This window comes from Sus scrofa, chromosome 2, assembly GCF_054392235.1.
Source record: "Sus scrofa isolate SSC_HxYL_T2T_F1_AM1 chromosome 2, Sscrofa_HxYL_maternal_Yorkshire_Landrace_v2.0, whole genome shotgun sequence".
Taxonomy (NCBI): Eukaryota; Metazoa; Chordata; class Mammalia; order Artiodactyla; family Suidae; genus Sus; species Sus scrofa.
Window position 1 is genome coordinate 114662337 of NC_139384.1, and position 20198 is coordinate 114682534.

Here is a 20198-nt window from a genome sequence, read left to right on the forward strand (position 1 = left end):
ATACTTACCTTAATACTTCAACTGGTGGTATCTCACATCTTCAGATGCTAGCTTCCTGGAAGAATTCTGAACGTTACCCAAAAGCCAGCCTCTTATCCTTAGCACCCAGGATCTCTGCCTAATTGAAAGAGAAAATTTTATCTTATGAAAGACAAATACATACAAACTTATAATAAACAGTACATTAATATATACAAATTATAATTGTAGAAAAAACATAAAATTTGAAAAAAAATCACTTAAATTTACAACCACCTGGTAATACCCCAAGTAGAATGTTGTATTCCTGTGGGCATTTTCCTGTGAATATATACCAAGGATGCATGTGTGTGTGTGTGTGTGTATGTGTGTCTGTGTTTGCATGCTTGTGTGCACACATATGAAGACAATATCTGAAAATATTAATAGAGATTTCCTAGTGTTGTCTGGAGTCTTCCTTCTTCCAGCATTTCCCTAAGAAAGGTAATTATCCAAAATAATTTTAAAACAACAAAGAAATTGGTTGACATCTGTAAGACAAGATTCTTTTCATTTACACAATATGGGATTTTTGAGAGAAAAAGATTTTTTACTGAAGAAGTTAGATGCTCATTGTCAAAGAATAAGCCCACTATTTCTTTGTATATTCCATACATAATAAGATTTACAAAAAAGCCTGATAATCTAAAAACTGTATCCTGTCCTATAGGAGATGAAGGCATCTGCTGTAGGAAAAAGCAGAGAATTAGGATGATTTTAGATCCCTGAGCAGCGACGCAACACCCTATCCACTCATAACTGAATACTGTAGAGAATGTGCTCTGGGTGACAGCATTGAGGGGAGATCCCACAGCAGAGACACAATTACCTAGCTTCCTAAATGAAACTAGTAGAAGCTGCAAGTCTTGTGCAGCATCTTTGCATGCAACATGTTAACTAATATCAATTAGTAGTGATACCAGTAAGAGCCTTCTATTCTTCCCCCTTGATATGGGAGAGTATTCAAGTGTATCATGTGTCCCCAAGAGGAATGTGGAAATCTAGGATCCTGGTCTAGAGAGGTCTCATTGTAAGAATGAGGAGGGAGCAGAGTGACCTATATGAACTTGGTGCTTAGAAAGTAGAGGATGATGAGGCAGGAGCAAGAGATCACCAAGAGCTTAGATCACCTATGGCAGAAGGGAAGATAAAGATGGAATGGTGGGTAGGAAAGGGGAAGTGGGGATGTTTGAACTTTAGAATACTTAAGTAATTGAATATGGAGATAACTAGTTTGACATGAATTGGCAAATTAAAATTTTCTGCTACTGAGAGGAAAAGGAGTTGTGAAAACTCAGAAATCAAGCAATTTTATATGTGTACATAATCTGAGATTTTAACTAAAATTTGTGTGAACTATATAATCAACTTTCTATGCATGTAATCATGCTAAATATATTGTTTTCTAATTTTTTTTCTCACTCAGAAAAATGTAGTAGCTATAACTTCATGTCAGGACACACAGGTACTCAACATCCTTTTTAATGAGTGGGTAGTATCCACTGTATATTTGTCTAACCATTCTCCAATGTTGGACATTTAATCTCTTTCCATGTATTATTTACCTTCAATATAATTCTGAGCAGGATTCTTCTTACAGTCATTGCAATGAGAGTATGTTTTTATAATCTGTTTTGACTGTAATTTTCTGTATCTGTTTGACTTTTAAATAAACTATGTTTTTATATATGTACATATATTTTGAGGAGAATATTTTCACAGATTGGAAATTGTGACTAGAACTTCCTTATTTTGTAATCATATTGTCTCAAGCTTTGGATATATTTCATTTCAGTGGATCTTCATTTGACTTCTGGTATGTGATCACCTGTGTTCTTTGGCTCATAGTTCCACATTTCCTAGGACAGAACATAATGAGAAATGGAATTCTGCCATGTAACTCTGTTGTGTACTCTCAAAGAATATATTGTCCATATTATTTATATTTCTTTATTTTCATATTCCATTCTATTACTGTACATAGATAGAACTTGACTAGAATTTAAACATATAAGTAAAATGAACAATGTTTTATATTGTGGTATGGACAAAGTATGTTTGTGCTTCTTTAGTGGAAGATGGCTTCCGTGTTTATATCAACAAATCACACACATATGTTTGGCTGACTTCATGAAATTCATTTATTTTAATATTCCTATTTTTTGTCTTTTTTTCAAGCAAAGGGTCATGGTTAAATTGGTTAGGAAATAATCAGGCATGCTCTTTTAATCTTTGGGGAAAAAGTTGCTTTTAAAATAAAATTTTTATTCTTACTGGATAGAGACTTTTTTTTTTCTTTTTGGCACATGGAAGTCCCAGGCTAGGGGTTGAATAGGAGCTGCAGCTGCTGGCCTACACCACAGCCACAGCAATGCAAGATCCTAGCTGCCACGTGTGTGACCTATACCACAGTTCCTGGCAATGCTGGATCCTTAACCCACTGAGCTAGACCAGGGATTGAACCCATATCCTTATGTATACCAACTAGTTGGGTTTGTAACCTGCTGAGCCACAACAGGAACTCCCAGGATAGAGATTTTTTTAAAAATATTTTAAGAAGTTTGGTACGAGGAATTTGAGGGGAGAACAAAGGGAGAAAACAATTAGATGTTCATAGCAAATGAGAATATTCATTCAGCACCCAACATGGTGAAGCTCTCAGTAACATCAAAGAGAAAAATAATTCATTAATTTTATTTATTTATTTATTTATTTATTTATTTTTATTTTTTATGGCCACACCTGTGGCACATGGGGTCGAATCAAAGCTGCAGCTGCCAGCCAACACCACAGCCACGGCAGTGCTGTATCCAAGCTGCATCTGCGACTGCATCTCATGGCAATGCTGGATCCTTACCCACACTGAGCACGGCCAGGGATCAAACCCATGTCCTCATGGATTCTAATCGGGTTCGTTACCACTGAGCCACAACAGGAACTCCTAATTCATTAATTAATTTCTGATGAAATAGTAATTGAGTTAATGACTGAATGACTCAATAACCAACACATTTTCTGTCAAGGAGTCAGCAGGTGGGTGCTCTCTAATGGTAATAGGGCATTTGATTTCTGAATTATTGCCTTGAAGCAGCTATTGAATATACCTTTGTTTCAATTGCTAAAATATAGACACCGTCTGGATTGACCTCCTACTTGTGCAGACCTGATTATCTTGCTAAGGAAGCTTCCAGTTCCCGAAGCAGAAGGAATAGGTAAAAGTGACAATACAAGGGAAACAGAGGGAAATAGAAACTTGAAGGGATATTTATAAGAGTATGAATCTTTTGTGGTTACTTAACAGAAATACATTCTCTGCAAGTCCTGTGAGAGCAGAGAGACCATGAACTGTGGGTAGGATTTTGAAAGGCAGAAAAGAGGAATTCTGTGTAGAGAAAATGGTACTAATAAAGACAAAAATTGGGAATGAGTAGGAAGTATTGAGGGAAGAGTACGCTGGAGTGTCAAATGCCTGAAAATGAGTAATGAGACCAGACAAAGGGGCTTCTTTAAATGAGTCTTGAGGGAGAATAACCTTTAATTATAGTTTAGTGAGTCCACAACTATGCTGTCCAATATGATAACCACTAGTCACAGTAAGATATACCATAAGCACAAAATACACATCAGATTTTAAAGACTTAGTATGAACAAAACACTATAAAGTATATCATTAATAATTTTTACTAATGACATGTTAAGGTGATAATTTTTTGGATGCAGTTAAAGAAAATGTATCATTAAATATATAACATAAAAATCAGTATCACTTATTTCTCTTTCTTCAGTGTGGCTACTATAATGTTTAAAGTTACATACTTGGCTTACATGTGTGACTTTTATTCATGTCTCTCATATTTCTATTGGATGGCATTAGTCTAAACTTTTACGTGGAAGCAGTGACTGGGGTTTTAAGGAGATAGTGATGAGGGTTTGGACTTACTCTGCTTGGGGTGACCTTGGCTTACCTATGCAGTGTAATAGGGAGTAGGAAATGTAGGATTGGTGCTTGTAGAACAGGAACTAGAAACATCTCACAAAGATACTCACGTAGAAATGTTTGTGAGATTTGTGAGGAGATGATGGTGAATGATATGTAGGGAGAAAGTGTCTGCAGGGGACAGCTGGGAGCAGAGGACCAACTTCAGCTATGTCAGGGGGAGCATGACTCTTACATCTGAATTTTAAATACTGTGAGGTATAATTTCCAGAAAAGGTGTTGGCAGAATCAAAGCGAAATCAAACCACCACCACAACAGCTCTTTGCCTTATTCAATGAAGGCTCCATTGTTAAAGGGCAATTTCAAAAGATAAATTCAGAAGGCTGAGTGATTTTCTTCCCTCATTTTTACACAATGTAAGAATTAAATGTTTGGTTAATCAATGAAAGGTATCATAAAAGCTGGAGGATTAGAGACAAAAAAAATTTAAAATAAGTCAATTAGAAAGTACAAATCTGAAAGCATTCTCTGTCACTTGCCATGCCTAAATGTGCCTATGGTGTTAGAAGGAGATATTTTTAAAAAATGAATTAATTGTGCTCATAATTGTTCCTTCCCCTAAAAAGGAGGTAAATGAAATCCTGGCAGTCTGAAATTTCCACCTTAAGGGATAATTTGCTAGGCCTAACATTTTCAGGCATCATTGGTAAGTTTTGCCTGCTATTTGCAATGATGGAAGTATGAACAGTTTAGCCTCATTTCCTATTAGTGATGGAAGCCTTGAAACGTTCTTGGTTTCACTATGATTACATTGATAGAAGGGCTTGCATCACAAGCAGCCTGTGCCCAAGCTGACTCCAGGCAAAGCCAGAACGCTCCCCAGAGCAGGGCACACCATTCACTGAAAAGAAAGAGCCACACGATGGTGGTGCTAGGAATCCCACTGTTAAGGCTAGCTGTGTGATGGGGAAAGACTGAAAGCAGTGTGGACATTTTATATTTGAAAATCCAAAAGAATAAAAAGTAAGCCATGAATCCCTAGCTTAGCTTATCCTTTTTATGAATTCTGGAAGAGAAAAAGCATTTTGTAATTTAATCAAATGAGGAATGAAGTACTCACATTATTTTGGATGTTCATCTAGATGTTAAATAGTTAAACCTACTCTAAAAGTACTGGTGCTTTTATAAATTTCATCAGGTTAAGACAGTCATTCAGATTTATCTTTCCTCCAGTGTCTGAGGAAAACACTGTCTTATCCTTTGATCCTGGGGCAAATTACTCTACCTGTGCTTTTAGCCATGAGTTTCAAACTTTAGGATATATTTAAGAATCACTTTGAGAAATTACCAAAATACAGATCCCAGGGTCTCCAGAAATATGCTTTTTAAACCGTCAGTATCCAGAAATACCTACTATCCAAGTTCTTGTCTTCCCAGGAAGTGAGAAGGCATGAATTTGCAGTCAATAAGTAGTAAATGATACAGCAATACAACTGTTAGTTATAATGTTATACAAATTATGTTCCTTATACCTGTCTTGTGTGATTTTATTCACTAAATTACCCAGTGTGAAGTGATGCTCTTGTGAGATATTAAGCAGTATGCACTCTCCTTTTCCTGGATGCTGCCACATTCACAGCAGTCACTGGGAGCTATCCTCATTTGGCTGCTAGATACAAAGCCTCATTACTGCAAGGAACTGCTCTCACAGCACAAGCATAAGACAAATTTTGGACATAAATCAGAAAGGTTTGGAAGAATTTTTGAGGACTCATTGCCCTATTGCTGCTGTAACAAATTACCAAAAAATTTCTGGTTTAAAACAAAACAAATTTACCCTCGTATAGTCCTGGGGGTTAGAGTCTAAAATGAGTTGACAGGACTGTGTTTCATGTGGAATATCTAGAGGAGTATCTTTCCTTGCCATTTCAAGTGTCTGAAGGCTACCTGATTCCTTGGCTCGTGGTCTCTTCTTCTGTCTTTAAAACAGCAGCAGAATAGCGTCTTTGAATATCTTTCTGATTCTGACTTTCTCTTTTTCTCCTAAGGACCCTTTTGAAGACAGTGGCCTACCCAGAAATCCTGGATAACCTTTTCATCTGAAGGTCCTTAACTTAGTCCCATTTATGAAGGCTCCTTTGCCATGTGAGGTAACATATTCACAGGTTCTGGGACCAGGATGTGGGCATCTTTGGGGAACCATTATTGTGCCTACCTCATCTACCATAGATAAAATGTTTGGGCCGATAAGGAAAAGAGAGACCATGGGAACTCAAGATAGCTTGGAGTTGGAGTAAGTCTCCAAACAAAGAAACAAATAAACAAAAAACAGCTGTACTCTCTACCCATTTCAAGTAAGTTATGGCAACCTTGGCCTTCTGAGAAAAGAGGACTTTTTTTTTTTTTCATATTTTAGAGAAGAGCTCAAGAAAACAAACAAATTTCCTACACTAGCTTGGTGTAACACTAGAGGATTTATAGGGAGCAACTTGGATTTTAGGCAGCATTACCACCCTAGATTCTCCAGTATCTGTAGGGTGACGAAGGAAAGCATCTCTGAATTCTCTGTGAAACAGAAAATGGCTTGAGAAGTATAACCTAATTCAAATGGGTCTCATGAGTAGAGCATACAGAACAGAGACCAATGATCTGAGACCTGTGTGTCAGTTGGGAGGATGTCCATTGTGAAGACAGGATGATCGATGTTTGTCAAGTGGCTGTCAGTATGCACAAGGGCTGATGATGCAGTGCTCAATGATGTGATGCAACATAAGCTCTCCAGGAGGCTAATGCCCCTCTAGAGGATATGGGAGGGAAAAACTTGAATTGACTCAGTAGTTCCTTGCAATGACTAAGTTTATTTGGAATTAAGTTTTGTTTTGTTTTTTTTTCCATTAGGCAGAATAGAAGCTCAGAATAGAGGTTAAACCATAGTACTTTATAAAGTTAATTTTTGGTATTCACACAGCTGAGTATTATAACTTAAACATATATACCTGTACATTTTTTAGAAATCTTCAAAGTTTTAGGTATAACCTCAGAGGGGCACTAGGAAAATATAGGACATCAGTAAAGCTTCCTTAGCTCTCATTCATAAGCCTCTGTCTAGATATCCTGATGACTTGCACTTACTGAAAATTTAGTGCTCTAAAACTTGGCTCCAGCAATAAGGTATTTCTTCACTTATATAATTAAAAGATCCTGTGAGAATGTGGGCTTTAGGGTTAGTTTGGTCAAAATATTACTTAAATCATGTCATTGACGTGGAAGTCTTATGGCTCTGTGGTCTCTGTTTTTTAAAAAAAAGTTTTATTGAAGTATAGTTGATTCACAGTGTGATAATTTCTACTGTCCAATAAACTGATTCAGTTATGTATAAACACATCCATTATTTTTCAGATTCTTTTCCCATAAAGATTATTACAGAATATTGGGTAGAGTTGCCTGTGCTATACAGTAGTTCCCTGTTGGCCAATCATTCCATATACCACGGTGTATGTACCAATCGCATACTGCCAGTCCATCACTCTACCAGCCATGTCCCCTTTGATAACCATAAGTTTGTTTTCAAAGTTAATGAGTCTATTTCTGTTCTGCAAATAATTGTACTTCTCTGAATTTTCAACTTGTCCTTAAGCTGACTTACCTCATGATTGCAACAAGGCTGCCAGCTATAACATCCGTGACTACCAGGTTTTGTATAGATCTAGGGGAAGACAGGAATTTTCTTCTCCTAGCCATGAAATAAATATTCTCAGCCTTACTTTTGCGAGAATAATTCAGTTACATACTCACTCCTAAACCATTAACTGTATCAGTGGAATCCCAAGTTCTGACTAGCTTTGCTTTAGCTCTGTTATCATACTTGAATCCAAAAATGATGCAAATAGCCTAGAGTTATCGGAGTCCTCCTTTGGAGCTGGGTTGGGGTCAATCTTTCTCATATAACCTACCTTCTGTATATAACCTTTCCTTCTTATAGGAAGAATGAAAGAGATGATTTCTCTACAGTTGCCCTCACCAGTGAGAAATGTCTATGTTTCTTTCATTAAATTACCATATTCTTTTGTATAATCTCCTCAAGATTTCTAAGGCATCATTTTTTTTAATTTAATAAACTAAGATGTTTCCATGAGGGTATTCCCAAGAAAATGTATGGTTCTTTAGAGTCAATAGGCTGCTTTTAGTGTGCTAGAAAATTAGAGCAATTTAGGCATAGTAGATAAGAGCAGCCCCATGGAAGATTAGCAGGGAGCATCTTTGAGGGTGCCACAAATTAAATAGTTCCTGACAAACGACTGATCATTTTAAAAAAGTTTGGCATTTTTAAAGGCTAGAGAGAAGAAGTCTGTCTCAATCAATGAGGGGCTATTCCTTGCTCTAATTTAGGCACTTTTGGATAAGATGAGTCACTGATAAACTCGAATGAAATGACTCATATCTTTGTGTATTGGAAGACTCTTAACATGTACTCTATCAATCCTGGAGAATGATTTCACTCTGTATTTGAAAGTCAAATTGAAGGCCTCTTTTTTTTTGTAAGTCTATCTGACACAATAGGCTATAATGGATCTTTTAGCTTCTTTGGGTCCAAACTACTCATAAAATTATTCACTGTAATGGCTTCTTTGGAGCAGTGACAGGACTTGATATAAATGCTTGTTAAGAACAGCCAGCTTTACTGATTACATCTCCCAGGGATGGCAAATAGAACCTTTAGAGATGGCAAGTATTTTGGAGACAAGGCACTACTTTATCAGATGACAAGACAACAAGTCAGGAAAGAACCAATGAGAGTTACTGATTCAGAGTGCATGCTAGTCTTAGAGCCTGAAGGATTTTATACATATGGATTTTGGGGCACAATGTGTTTTACACAGATTGAAATGTACATATAAAACTATATTGAAAATACAGTGCAAAAAATTATATGAATATTTTTGTTTCAAGTACAGGGTGTACAAACACCAAATACATATTTGTTGGATGGATAAATAAAGTAGGTACACTATTTTACTTGCTAATTTTTCATGATTTTTAAAAGGTAATTAGTGATTCTGAAATGTGTTCTTTATAGAAGACATGAAGATATAGTTTACCAACCTCTATTCCCATAATAATTTGGCCTGTTTTTATTTAACCTATCTTCCAAGAAATGATGAGGAATAAACTTTCTCAAGAAGATTCTGTTTATATTTCAGAACATAAGAAAATTTACTGATTTGTTTGGTACCTCGTATGCTTGGAATGAACATAATTAAGACTATCTAAATACAAGATCCAGTATCACATTTAGGATTGAGCTGTACCAACAACACCACAGAATATTTCCAGAGCTAACCTACCATCTGCCTACCCTGATGAAAAGCTGCATGAAACAGAATCACCTACAGATGGGACTCTGAAAAAAATCAGGATTCTTTTGTCATTAATTTTTATGTTGTGAAGGAATAGACAAGTACACAGCTAAAAGTACTAAAAACTAATTAACAGCAGACCCAGACTGCTTTTGCTTTTCATAGGCTGTTAGAACTGTTATTGTTAATCAAGGTAACTTTCTTATACATAAGAAAGCTCAAGCAGGTTGGAGAATTCATTCTTGGGCTCTCAGTTGCTAGATAGTAAAATTGATGGCAGTTGGAACCATTTGACATTTTCTCTGCAGTTTTGAAGCTAGAGGTAGTATCATAAATTGGTATTTGTAGTCTTCTAGCCCAGCCTTACTGCATTTGGATCAATTTTCATTTTATTCTAAGTGCAATGGGAAGTCTTTGGGAGATTTTTAAATAAAAGAGTGGTGTGATTTAATTTACATTTTAATAAGATACTGTTATTGCTACTGTGTGAACAGAGGATGGATTGGAGAGTAGCAAGAGTGGGAATAGGAAGACAAATTAGGATGCTCCTATAATAATCAAATGAGAGATTTAGAGTTTAAGGATGGGAATGATGGCTATGGAATAGAAAAACTGACACACTGATAATATTTTAAAAATAGAAAAATAAAATGTAGTTAGAGAGGGAAAATTAACAATAATTCCTAGATTTCTGGATTTGATAATGGAATGGATGGTGGGATGGTGGTGCCATATACAGGTATGAGAAAGTCTAGGTAGAATAGTATTTTTAGGGATATTTTTGGTGAGGAATTAATATCCACATCTATATCATACTACCAGGTTTGATTTAAATGCCTTTCCTTTGTACTCCCATGGTAAGCATGGTTTTTGTTTGTACTGTGAAATAAATTTCGAATTGCTGACCCCGTGTTAAGTATTTTTTTTGTCCCTTTACAACAGAATTTTAGTTGTGTTGGTGGCAAAAATGTATTCAGATGAAACTTCATTTCCTTGCTTCCCGTGAGGTAGAAGTGATCATGAAAGAGGTGACAAATCTGGTCATTAAGATTAAAGTACTTTTGGGGGGGATTTCTAAAAAAGTTTAAAAGGGACACACATTCAGATGGCACATGCCCTGTTTCCTTTTGCACTTCCTCCTGCTTTCTGCCTGAAATGTGGATGCAGTCACTAGACCTGCAACCATGAAAGAACAACCGTGAAAGGCCAACAACAGTCCCACAGGTTTTGATCTTGACATCGTTGAATTACTCCAGTCACCCTGGATTGATTTCATCTATATTTCTTGTTATGTGAGAAGAAAATGAAGCTTATTTTGTTAAGCCACTATTATCTCTGTTTTCTGTTGCACACAGTCAAATCCAAACTCTTAACTGATAGCATTCATCACACTCTGTGTTGTAAATTGTGGTGGTTTTCTATCTTCATTACTAGATAAGTTGCTAGAGTTCAGAGTCCTTGCTTTATCTGCCTTTGTATTCATGGGACTCAGCACAGGATTAACACATGATAGTCACCATAAATGTTAGCCACAGTAACTTAATGAATAATTATATCATCAATATAGGTCAGATACATAAGGAGTAGAACAGAGGTAAGCCTAGAATGCTTGGATTTACATACCTCCTTGTGATAAGAAACTTTTTAACATAATATTCTACTTTTACCTCCATTTAATATCAAAAAATTAAAGTGTTACAGATATTTTCCCCCATAAATATGATTCCACAAGATATCTGTAGTCATCCCTAAATGTCTAAAGCTTATAAGCATTTATAATATGCAAAGCAGTTTCATGTTGGGTTTCACATCTAACCCTAAGTATAAAATTTCCATTTTACTTGTAAGGAAAATAAGATCTAAATCCCTAAGTGATACCATTAAAATAAAAATAAATGTTGGTGGAAGAGTTGCAACAAAAATTTTAAAAGCTCTTGAAACCTACACCCGTGACAGTTTTAACACATCAAGAACTTTTGAAATAATTAAAACAGATTAAATTTAGATAAAAGATAATATAATATGTAATAAGACATGATACAAACTGTATAAATTATGTATAATGCAATTAATATGATGTAATTTAATGCAAATGTGTAAGATATTAATGTATGCAAATTAAATATATTTTAGTTTGTTATAATTATTTGATATAATAAAAATCTGATAATGTTCAGTTGAACAGAGTTTTCAATTACAGTCATAAACTGACAAATGGGGTGCTTAAGTATAATTTTATGGGTTCTTTCCAGATATGTCTTGTCTAGTTTAGAATCTTGTGAAATTGGCATGTGTTGTCTCCTGGGAGTACTGTGAGGTAAAAATAATTTGTTTGCAGTAGAAGGTGTGAAGAGCTTCTCTAACAGCAGTTCAGTATTGCAACTGGACACAAAGCTAGACTACTCGATATAATATATTTAATTTGCATACATTAACATCTTACACATTTGCATTGGTCCAGTATAGGACAATTTAAGCATCAAAATAAATAATGATAGATTGAATTATATATTATTACATTCATAAGTTTATACTACTAATGAATTAATTAGTAAAATAACAGGGAAAGGAATCTTCTTTACAGTTGAATGACAATAAATATGAAAATAATTAAGTAAAAAAGATCGCATTTTCATAGTTGATCGAGGCAGGAATCCTTGTATCATCTGGTGAAAGTTTGTGGGGGAAGTAGGATATTTATATCTGTCAGAGTTTTCCTTGATATTGTCACTTACTAATTACAAGGGGAATAAGGTACTTTTACAGTAGAAAAATATGACAGACAATAAGTGAACAAAGTTAACATTACCAGTAAGAGGATGCAGTGGACACTGTGATGTGCCACCCACTGGGGACTGAACGATGCATTCCCATAGCTGGAGTACTTCAGTCAGACAGCTCCAACTGTCAGTTCTCTTTGGAATTGCTTGGCCAGAGAGATCACTTCATCCACTGGCACACCCTCTTCCTAGTATGGCCCTCATTTTTCGACTGGTTGAGGCAGGTGCCCTATTTCCTTGCCCAAGGCCTGGATGGTTCTGAAGGACCACTGCAGTCTCGCCTCCCTCAGAATCGTCTGAGACATTTGTTGAGACTGCATCACAGTGCAAGTTCTCTCTGTGATAAATCTTTCTTTCCTTCCTTTCCCACTGGTGATCCAAAGAGTGCTTCTTGATAAAATTTATTCATAGTAGCTTCCCTATCAGAATTTGCTTCTTGGGGTATCAAATATGTCACATAAAACTAACTGAGCTCAAGTGCTTCTATATATGCTTCCCTCAGAAGGGCATACATCAGTTATATAATATTCCTGGCAAAAATATAAACACTGGATTAATTTAAGAGGAAGTATTCAACAATTCTAAAGTGAGGTATTCTACAAAACAACTCATTTATACTCTTCAAAAATGTTTATTTCATTTATATTTTCTACATTTCCTATCCTGAACATTAAATTACAGACTAAAAAACATTGAGGAAAATGCCATTCCCATTAGTAGCACAAACAGCAGGAGAAGTGAAGATAGGTAGATTATATATTGACGGCAAATCATGTGTGTATCTTGTATACTCCAAGATTCTCTCTTCTAAGGGATAAGTTATTTGAGAAAATAATTGTAGAGGCAGTTTCCATAAGTGCCAAATTTTGAAGTATTGCTGGAATAACTGAATAAACTGAAAGTCTCCCTCCCAGAAACTTCAGATTTGAAAGAAAGAAAGGTGACAGATTTTTCCTGCTTATTTTCCCTACTTTAAGAATAAAGTAGGAAATAACTTTCTTTTTTGGTGAATGTGTGAGACATGGCAGGGACAAAAATGAATGGTGGAATAGAAGAGTAAGCTAATAAAGTGGAAAGGCATAGTGGTAATAAGGACCTAAAAAATGAAGAATAAATGGGAAAATGAGAAACTAGGAATGTTCCTCTATCTGTCATAATACTATAGCACAAGTATATGACTATACTTGGGGACTATAAATAAGTAGAAGTGTAGGGCTATGAATTTGAAACTATTATCCAGAAACATCCTTGATTATGGATCAAGGACAATGTTTGATGCTGGGTTCCAGGAAAGTATAGAAAAAAATCTCTATCAACTCAAATGCTATTCAGGATGTGAAAACACATACCTCCCTTTGTTGTAACTAGAAAAAAATGCACACACTGCATGGAAAGAAACCAAGGCCATATGTTCAAATTAGAGGGGTGTGTGTGCGTGTGTGTGTGTGTGTATGTGCGCGCGTGCACACGTGCGTGTGTGTGTGTGTGTGAGAGAGAGAGAGAAAGTGATGGAAATTTTGTTAATAAGTAGTCAACTGACTGGCACTCCCAGAACTATTGGCAAAATAAACTTTAACAATTTTTTGACCCACAGATATTTCTTAAAGCATAATTTGACCAAATAAATAAGTAGTAGGTTGAGATTAAGGGTACCTAAGCAAGAAATTGACATACAACTGAAGTTCATGTAGGATAAGAACAATGTGAAACAATAGGGAATCAGCAGTTTGGTGACAGTGGGAAAGAATTATAATAAAAATTAGAAAATAAGAAATTCTCATAGATCCTCAAGCCCTTGCCTTTACAGTGACCTTGTCTACTGTTTGGTGGCCCCAGGTAGACCACACAATGTAATGTAGATATTTATCAATATTTTCCCTTCCCCAAATTACAAATGAATAGTAACTGTTTGAACCAGTCAGAACTTTTAAAATATGACTTTTAAGCATGTGAATCCCACAGAAAGATACATGTAGACAAGTAAGAGTCATAAGTGAAGAGACACTAAATAAAAGCCATGAGACACGAAGAACAAACTCATGAGGAAGCTGGACCATGAAAGGAGATGCACTGTGTTTTCACTGGCTCTCGGGAGTTTTTAGAACATTTGCAATATTGCTTCATGAGGCTTTTAAGACTTGTCACCTACTCTTATGCACTTAATAATTAAACCCCATTGCTTGAAGAAAGCAGAGCATGATTTTGTACAGATAACTGAAAAGAACCTAACAAACATATAGATTTTACCCACATGTGATACTTCCTCAGTATTTGCTTGAAAGTGATGTGGGCTATTAATCATTACTCCTTTACAAAAGTAGAACTAAGCATTTTGACTCTTTAGTTCCGCTCTCACCTCCCAGAGCAAATACATGTACAAACTAGAGCCTCTGTGTAGAAAGGAAAGATGATTGTGGTGCTGAATCTACCTTTCTGCTGCATATAACAACAGGGCAACTCCTTATTAACTTCTATGAGCAACTTTCTGGAAGTAGGCTATAGCTTAATGTTGTATAAAATGCCCAGTAACACCTCATTGTGCCCTTTTCAGACTGTAACAACTTGGAAACCTTCCAACTCTTTTATCAACCTATCCACAGTTTTAACAGGATAATTGACTCTACTGTGGGCCCAATTGATGCTGGACAAATGTGTGTAATGAAATGATTGGTTACTCTTAACAGGACCGTCCTGGAAACTAATTGTTTATTTCCTAATCTGCAAAATAAAAATGATAAAAAAAGAAAACACAACATCATTCCAAACAAAATGTAACCCCCCCAAAAAATATATATAACAATTAAGACGGCACAAATTAATTAATCTGGAAATACTTCTGGTCTGTAGGTATGTCTTACAGAGATGTTTCTCTTGATTTTTCACAGGCTTCATAATCTTTCTACTGGCATTTGTTTATTTGAGATTGGCTCATTATAACTCTTCTGAGGTTATGCTGTGAGGAAACAATCTCAGTGTGAATACTGGAGCACTTGGGGGCAATAGGGGCCATTTTCAGTCATAGTGTGGTGGTTTGAAAAGCCCTTCAATTTGCCCATATAAAAATAAAGAGGATAAAGCCAGGTGAAATATGAAGGTTTTTTTTGTTGTTTATTGTTTTTTTATTTAATAATTGTAAAGAATAACAAAGCAATGTCTAGAATCATTGGGTAATGGCCCACTTAATCCTCTTGTTTGTTTAAGCTGAGAAATTCTTTATGTCTAATATTTCCAGTAAATTACATTATATTGCTTTTACATAAAGCTGACCACCACAGGTAGATTTTTTTTTTTTAAGCAGGAATTAGTCCATTATTGTGTACTGAAGCATTTTGAAACACCTCAGATGTTATATGCCTAACACAAAGGGAAGTAATTTAGGTATAGTAGTAAAGATTGGTAACTCTTTATTTAGTTTGAAAGATTTGTTTCAGTTTAGTTATAGGGAAATAGCTGTTGGGCATTTGGGGGAATTCATTGATATTATTTAGTATTTTCCATACTTGTCATGCAACTCTATTCCTCCACAGTGGCAATGTTTTTTTGTATTTTATTTCTGAATCAGAAAATATGATTTTAAAGATGAAATAATCCTTTGGTTTAAAGGTAAACACACACACACACACACACACACACACACATCTTCACGAGTTGAGGTCGACAGAGGACAGCATTGGAAGACAGGGAAGACTTAAAATCTTTAGGTTATTTACTGTTCATTCTTTTGAAACTCTGAGAGAGTGTTACAAATGTCAAAAAGCTTCTAAAACAAGAGTGGCCAATATTTTGGAAATATCAAAGAAAAATAGAAATATTTATAAGCTCCATTTGTAAATGTCAAAATGGAAATAGTCTTAAGAGTCTCAAGTATGAGGAGGGGAGTGACGAGGAGAGGAGAGATTTTTAAACTTCGATGCCCTACTTCATTCAACAAGGGAATGCCAATGAGAAAACACACATGCTTTTCAAACAACTAAAATGTTAATCTCCAGGACATATTTAAGAAATAACAACACAGGAACAGTTTTCTGGTCTTCTATTTCTCATGTTCACATGACACTTTTGAGTAAACGAAGTGCATTTATGCATAATATTTCATTCTCGAAACAACATCATATTTAGTGATTTTTATTGTGTTGAATTTACAATTTGGGGACAGGCTTGGAGAGCTAAACTGTTGAGGCATTGCTGAGGATCTTATGTACTAGTGTCCTTGCAGTGGAGATACAGACATGACCCAGATACAGGACTTTTCCCATGTGAACCTTCCTTCCAATCTGGTGTTCTCTTGTGATTTACTGGCTGGGATACAAATGCATATGTATGCGAAAGCTGAGATGAGAACAAAATTTTGTTGATTCAAGAGGGAGAAAGGCACTAACTGCTTGAGGCAAGCAGGGAAAGCTCTAGGAGAAGTAGAAATTTCCCAGTAGAGCAGAGGAAACTGCAATTCAAAGCAGAGGAATTCACATATGCAAGACACTGATCAATGAGAAAGAACTAGGAGTTTGCAGGCTGAAACAAATAGTCCATGGAGTTGAGGAGGGAGGTTGGGAGGACCAGAGGTTACCAAAGGATGAATTTGGAAAGGTGGATAAGGATTAGCTATTGAGGGTTCTTACATGCCAAGCTCATTTTATAACCCGAATCACAATGGCTTTGGTAGCACTGGTAAAGATAAATAGAAACTTAATTCTTGGAAAATCCAGACTTGGAATCTACACTTTAATTTAACTCATGTGTCTTGTAAAAACTAATTATATTTAAGAAATACTGCTTCACTTTTGATGTTGCCTTTGACTTTCAGCTTCAGAGAGAAATCATTACATTCAATCTAAATCTATGAGTTAAGAGATAAGTTTGTCATTCTCTAAGAATTATATGCTTATTTGATTGGAAGATTTTTACACTTTATTTTACTCAAAATCAAGAATTCTCTATGGAAATATTCACTTCCACTTGATCAGAGATCATAGAAACAGCATAAAGCAAATTCACTTGAAGGAACTAATTACAAAAATGTGCATTTTGGAGTGCTCTTTATAATCCTGTTAAGTGAAACTCTTAATGTCATGTCAGGCAAAGGTTTGCAACATTCATCCATCTGGCGGATATCTGAACAGCAGCCAGCAGACTGCTGCCACATTACCCATGTCCCAACTATCATCCTTTCCAGACGTTGTCTCCTATTCCTTGTTTTGTAGGAACAAGAAGAACGTCAGAAGTAAAAAGACAAAGAAAAATTCAAGCAGTTGCCTTTGCTCACTAAGTAAATTCCTCCACTCTGCTGCTATAGGTTAAATCATCTCTTGGTCCTCTTTTTACTTGCATGCCCCCTCTAGCACTGCTTTTCTTCCCTTCCTATTATACCAACTGATCATATTGCCTGGATCCCACCCACATGGTGTTAATACTTTAATTTTGGGGAATTCAGGGTTCACAGTGTTATACAAACAATAAAGTACTACACAAATGTGTAAGGTGTAACTCTTTGCTCTTCCATAAACATCTGATTGATGGAAAATGAAAAGAGGTTTGTTATAAGTGAAATTGAAACTGAGCCACTCATGAATACAGCATAAAAGGATTTAATAAATCCCAAAATCACAATGAGAAAGTGCAGACTTCATTTTACTTAAGTAGAGAGATCCCCAATCCCATGCTGAGGCTATATATAATAATAGGTTATTAAATCTCCAAGCTACCCCTGTCCTTGGTTTCTCTGGGTCCTGAGACCAACAAGTACTATACAGAAAATATGCATCTATTGTGACGTTAGATGTTCAGCAGAGGCAACACGGCAGCACTTTCTCCTGCTGAAAGGCGTTTAGACAAAACACAGTCCTGGGGCTTTGTTCCACAGGATTAAAAATTTAATGCAGTTTCCTAAGTGAGAAGTCCTCAGATGCCATTTCAATGCCCTTCTGTCTTTCTGGTTTAAATTGAAAAGCATGTGTATTTATGAATAAAGAGGAACTGAAAATGGCCTGCAAGATGAATTGGGGAATACAAAAACCAAACAAATATGATTGCAATGCAATTGTTCAAGCACACATCTAGGAAAAGTCTGCTGCTTAACTGACGCTCACCTTGCCTTTTGAAAGTTGATAGACATCAGATCACATGTTAAGAAGATAATTTATTTTCAGTATTAAAAATAGACCTTCATTACTCTTTAAAGTCTGGTTGAATACATTCCAAAATTTTCACTGTTTTGCATCTATTGTACACATTTGAATTGTACCTATTTTCTTGTTGCTTCTACTTTCTGTTGTGGCAGACAGATTTCAGCTTTGTCTTCACTAGAAATGCCAGATCATAGAGCTGAGAGCCAGTTCTGTGGTTGAATCCTTCCAAGGATGCCACCCCCACAAATTCTTCTAACTCATGACTATTTCTCATAATTTCCTGCTCCTCCAAAGGGCAGGGCAGATGGCCCGGACCTCAGAGTACACAAGGCTGACAATTGCTCCCAGGTCTGATTCTGTCACAAGGACTCACTTTAGAGGCCTACAGGCATTTTGGATTTAGGTGCTAACATCCATTCTGTACTGAAGAATGGAAGTTTGTAAACTTGTGCTTTTTTTTTTTTTTTTTCTGTCAGTCATTCCTATACGCTTTACAAGTGATATTTATGAAAACCATTTCCAAAGTGATGCATTATTTGCATTGCCACGTTGATATAAGCTCTGCTTTCTTGTATTCATTTCATGAGGAACAAATTTCTTAGGGTTGATCGATCTCAAGTTCTTTGACAGCAAAATTAAACACACACACATGCACAGACATGCACACATTTCAAAATAAGAATTAAAACAGTCTGATAAGAAAAGGGAGAGATTCACCTTTCATATATCTGAGACTTTACCAACACCTTGCAGTTGGAATTCCAGTGTTACCTTTGCTTTCTTCCCGTTTAGAAACTCCAGTGACTATTTTTATGGATCAAAAGTGATTCATTTTGTGGTGTGTTTAAAACTTGGATTCTTAGCTTGAAGCTCTATGAGATAGAACTTTGCATTCATTTGTTTATGTTTGAGATAAATATTCACCAAATGCCTATATGCCAGTATCTTCCAGGCACATACATAAACAGAATCAACAAAAATTTCCTCTCTCAGGTACTTATATTCTGGAGAGAAGCTGTAGAGAAATCTAAAAGTTTATTTACAGTTAGTGAGCAGGAGAACTGCATTCAAGTGCTGATACTTGCACTGAGTTATTGAGTGGCTTTTACCTAATCCTAGGCATCTACAGACCTTATTTTTCTTGTTTGTAATATGAAGGAGTCAGGATAATTCTGTTCTGTAGACTTGTTCCAAGATTTTGTGTGTGTGTGTGAGTGTGTTTTACATTGCTATTCTAATAATTCTTCAGTAGTACTAGCTATCTTTAGCGTAAAAGAATACATAGGGGGTTCCCATCTTAGCTCAGCAGAAACGAATCTGACTAGTATCCATGAGGACACAGGTTCAATCCCTGGCCTCACTGAGTGGGCTAAGGATCCGGCGTTGCTGTGAGCTGTGGTATAGGTCGCAGATGAGGCTCAGATCTGGTGTTGCTATGGCTGTGGCGTAGACCAGCGGCTACAGCTCCGATTTGACCCCTAGCCTGAGGACCTCCATGTGCCACGGGTGTGGCCCTAAAGAGACAAAAACAAAAAAACAAAAAAAGTGGGACTTGTTAATCTAATAATTTTTTGCCTGTGGTTATTTGTTCATTCCTGCATTTAATAGGAGTGTAATATGTGTCTTCCATATGTGCAGAAACAGTGCTTAGTGAGTCAGGGATATACAGCTGGATGAAATAAGTCTCTCACGTCATGGTCAGACTGAGGAGATATTCATTAAACTAGGTAGCAGAATTCCAGTAGGATAAATGCTGTACTTACTCTTAGTCTGAAGAAGGTGTAGTGGGAGAAAGGCCAGAATACAACTGATCCTGGGCATGGATTGATTGATTGATTGATTATTTATTTAGTGTCTGTTTAATCTTTATTTATTTATTTTTAATTTTAAATGATTTTTATTTCTTCCATCATAGCTGGTTTACCCTGTAAAATGCACGTGGGTTTAGAAAAGGAATGCAGTGGAGGAGATATTTGTCCT

At 36.1% G+C, this 20198-nt stretch overlaps 1 protein-coding gene across 5 annotated transcripts in view; it reads left to right on the top strand.

Annotated features, from left to right (window-relative positions):
- Positions 1-20198, top strand: part of LOC106509506 (uncharacterized) — a 1068352-nt gene that overhangs the window by 270310 nt on the left and 777844 nt on the right. For 2 of the 5 annotated variants that reach the window (XR_014838414.1, XM_085014117.1), the window contains exon 3: positions 6005-6106. The exons of 2 other annotated variants lie outside the window; for them this stretch is intronic. The gene's annotated coding sequence lies outside the window, so the exon portion shown is untranslated. Of the gene's footprint in view, positions 1-6004; positions 6507-7018; positions 9965-20198 lie in introns of those variants that run through there. One more of the 5 variants, XM_085014116.1, reaches the window with a different exon arrangement.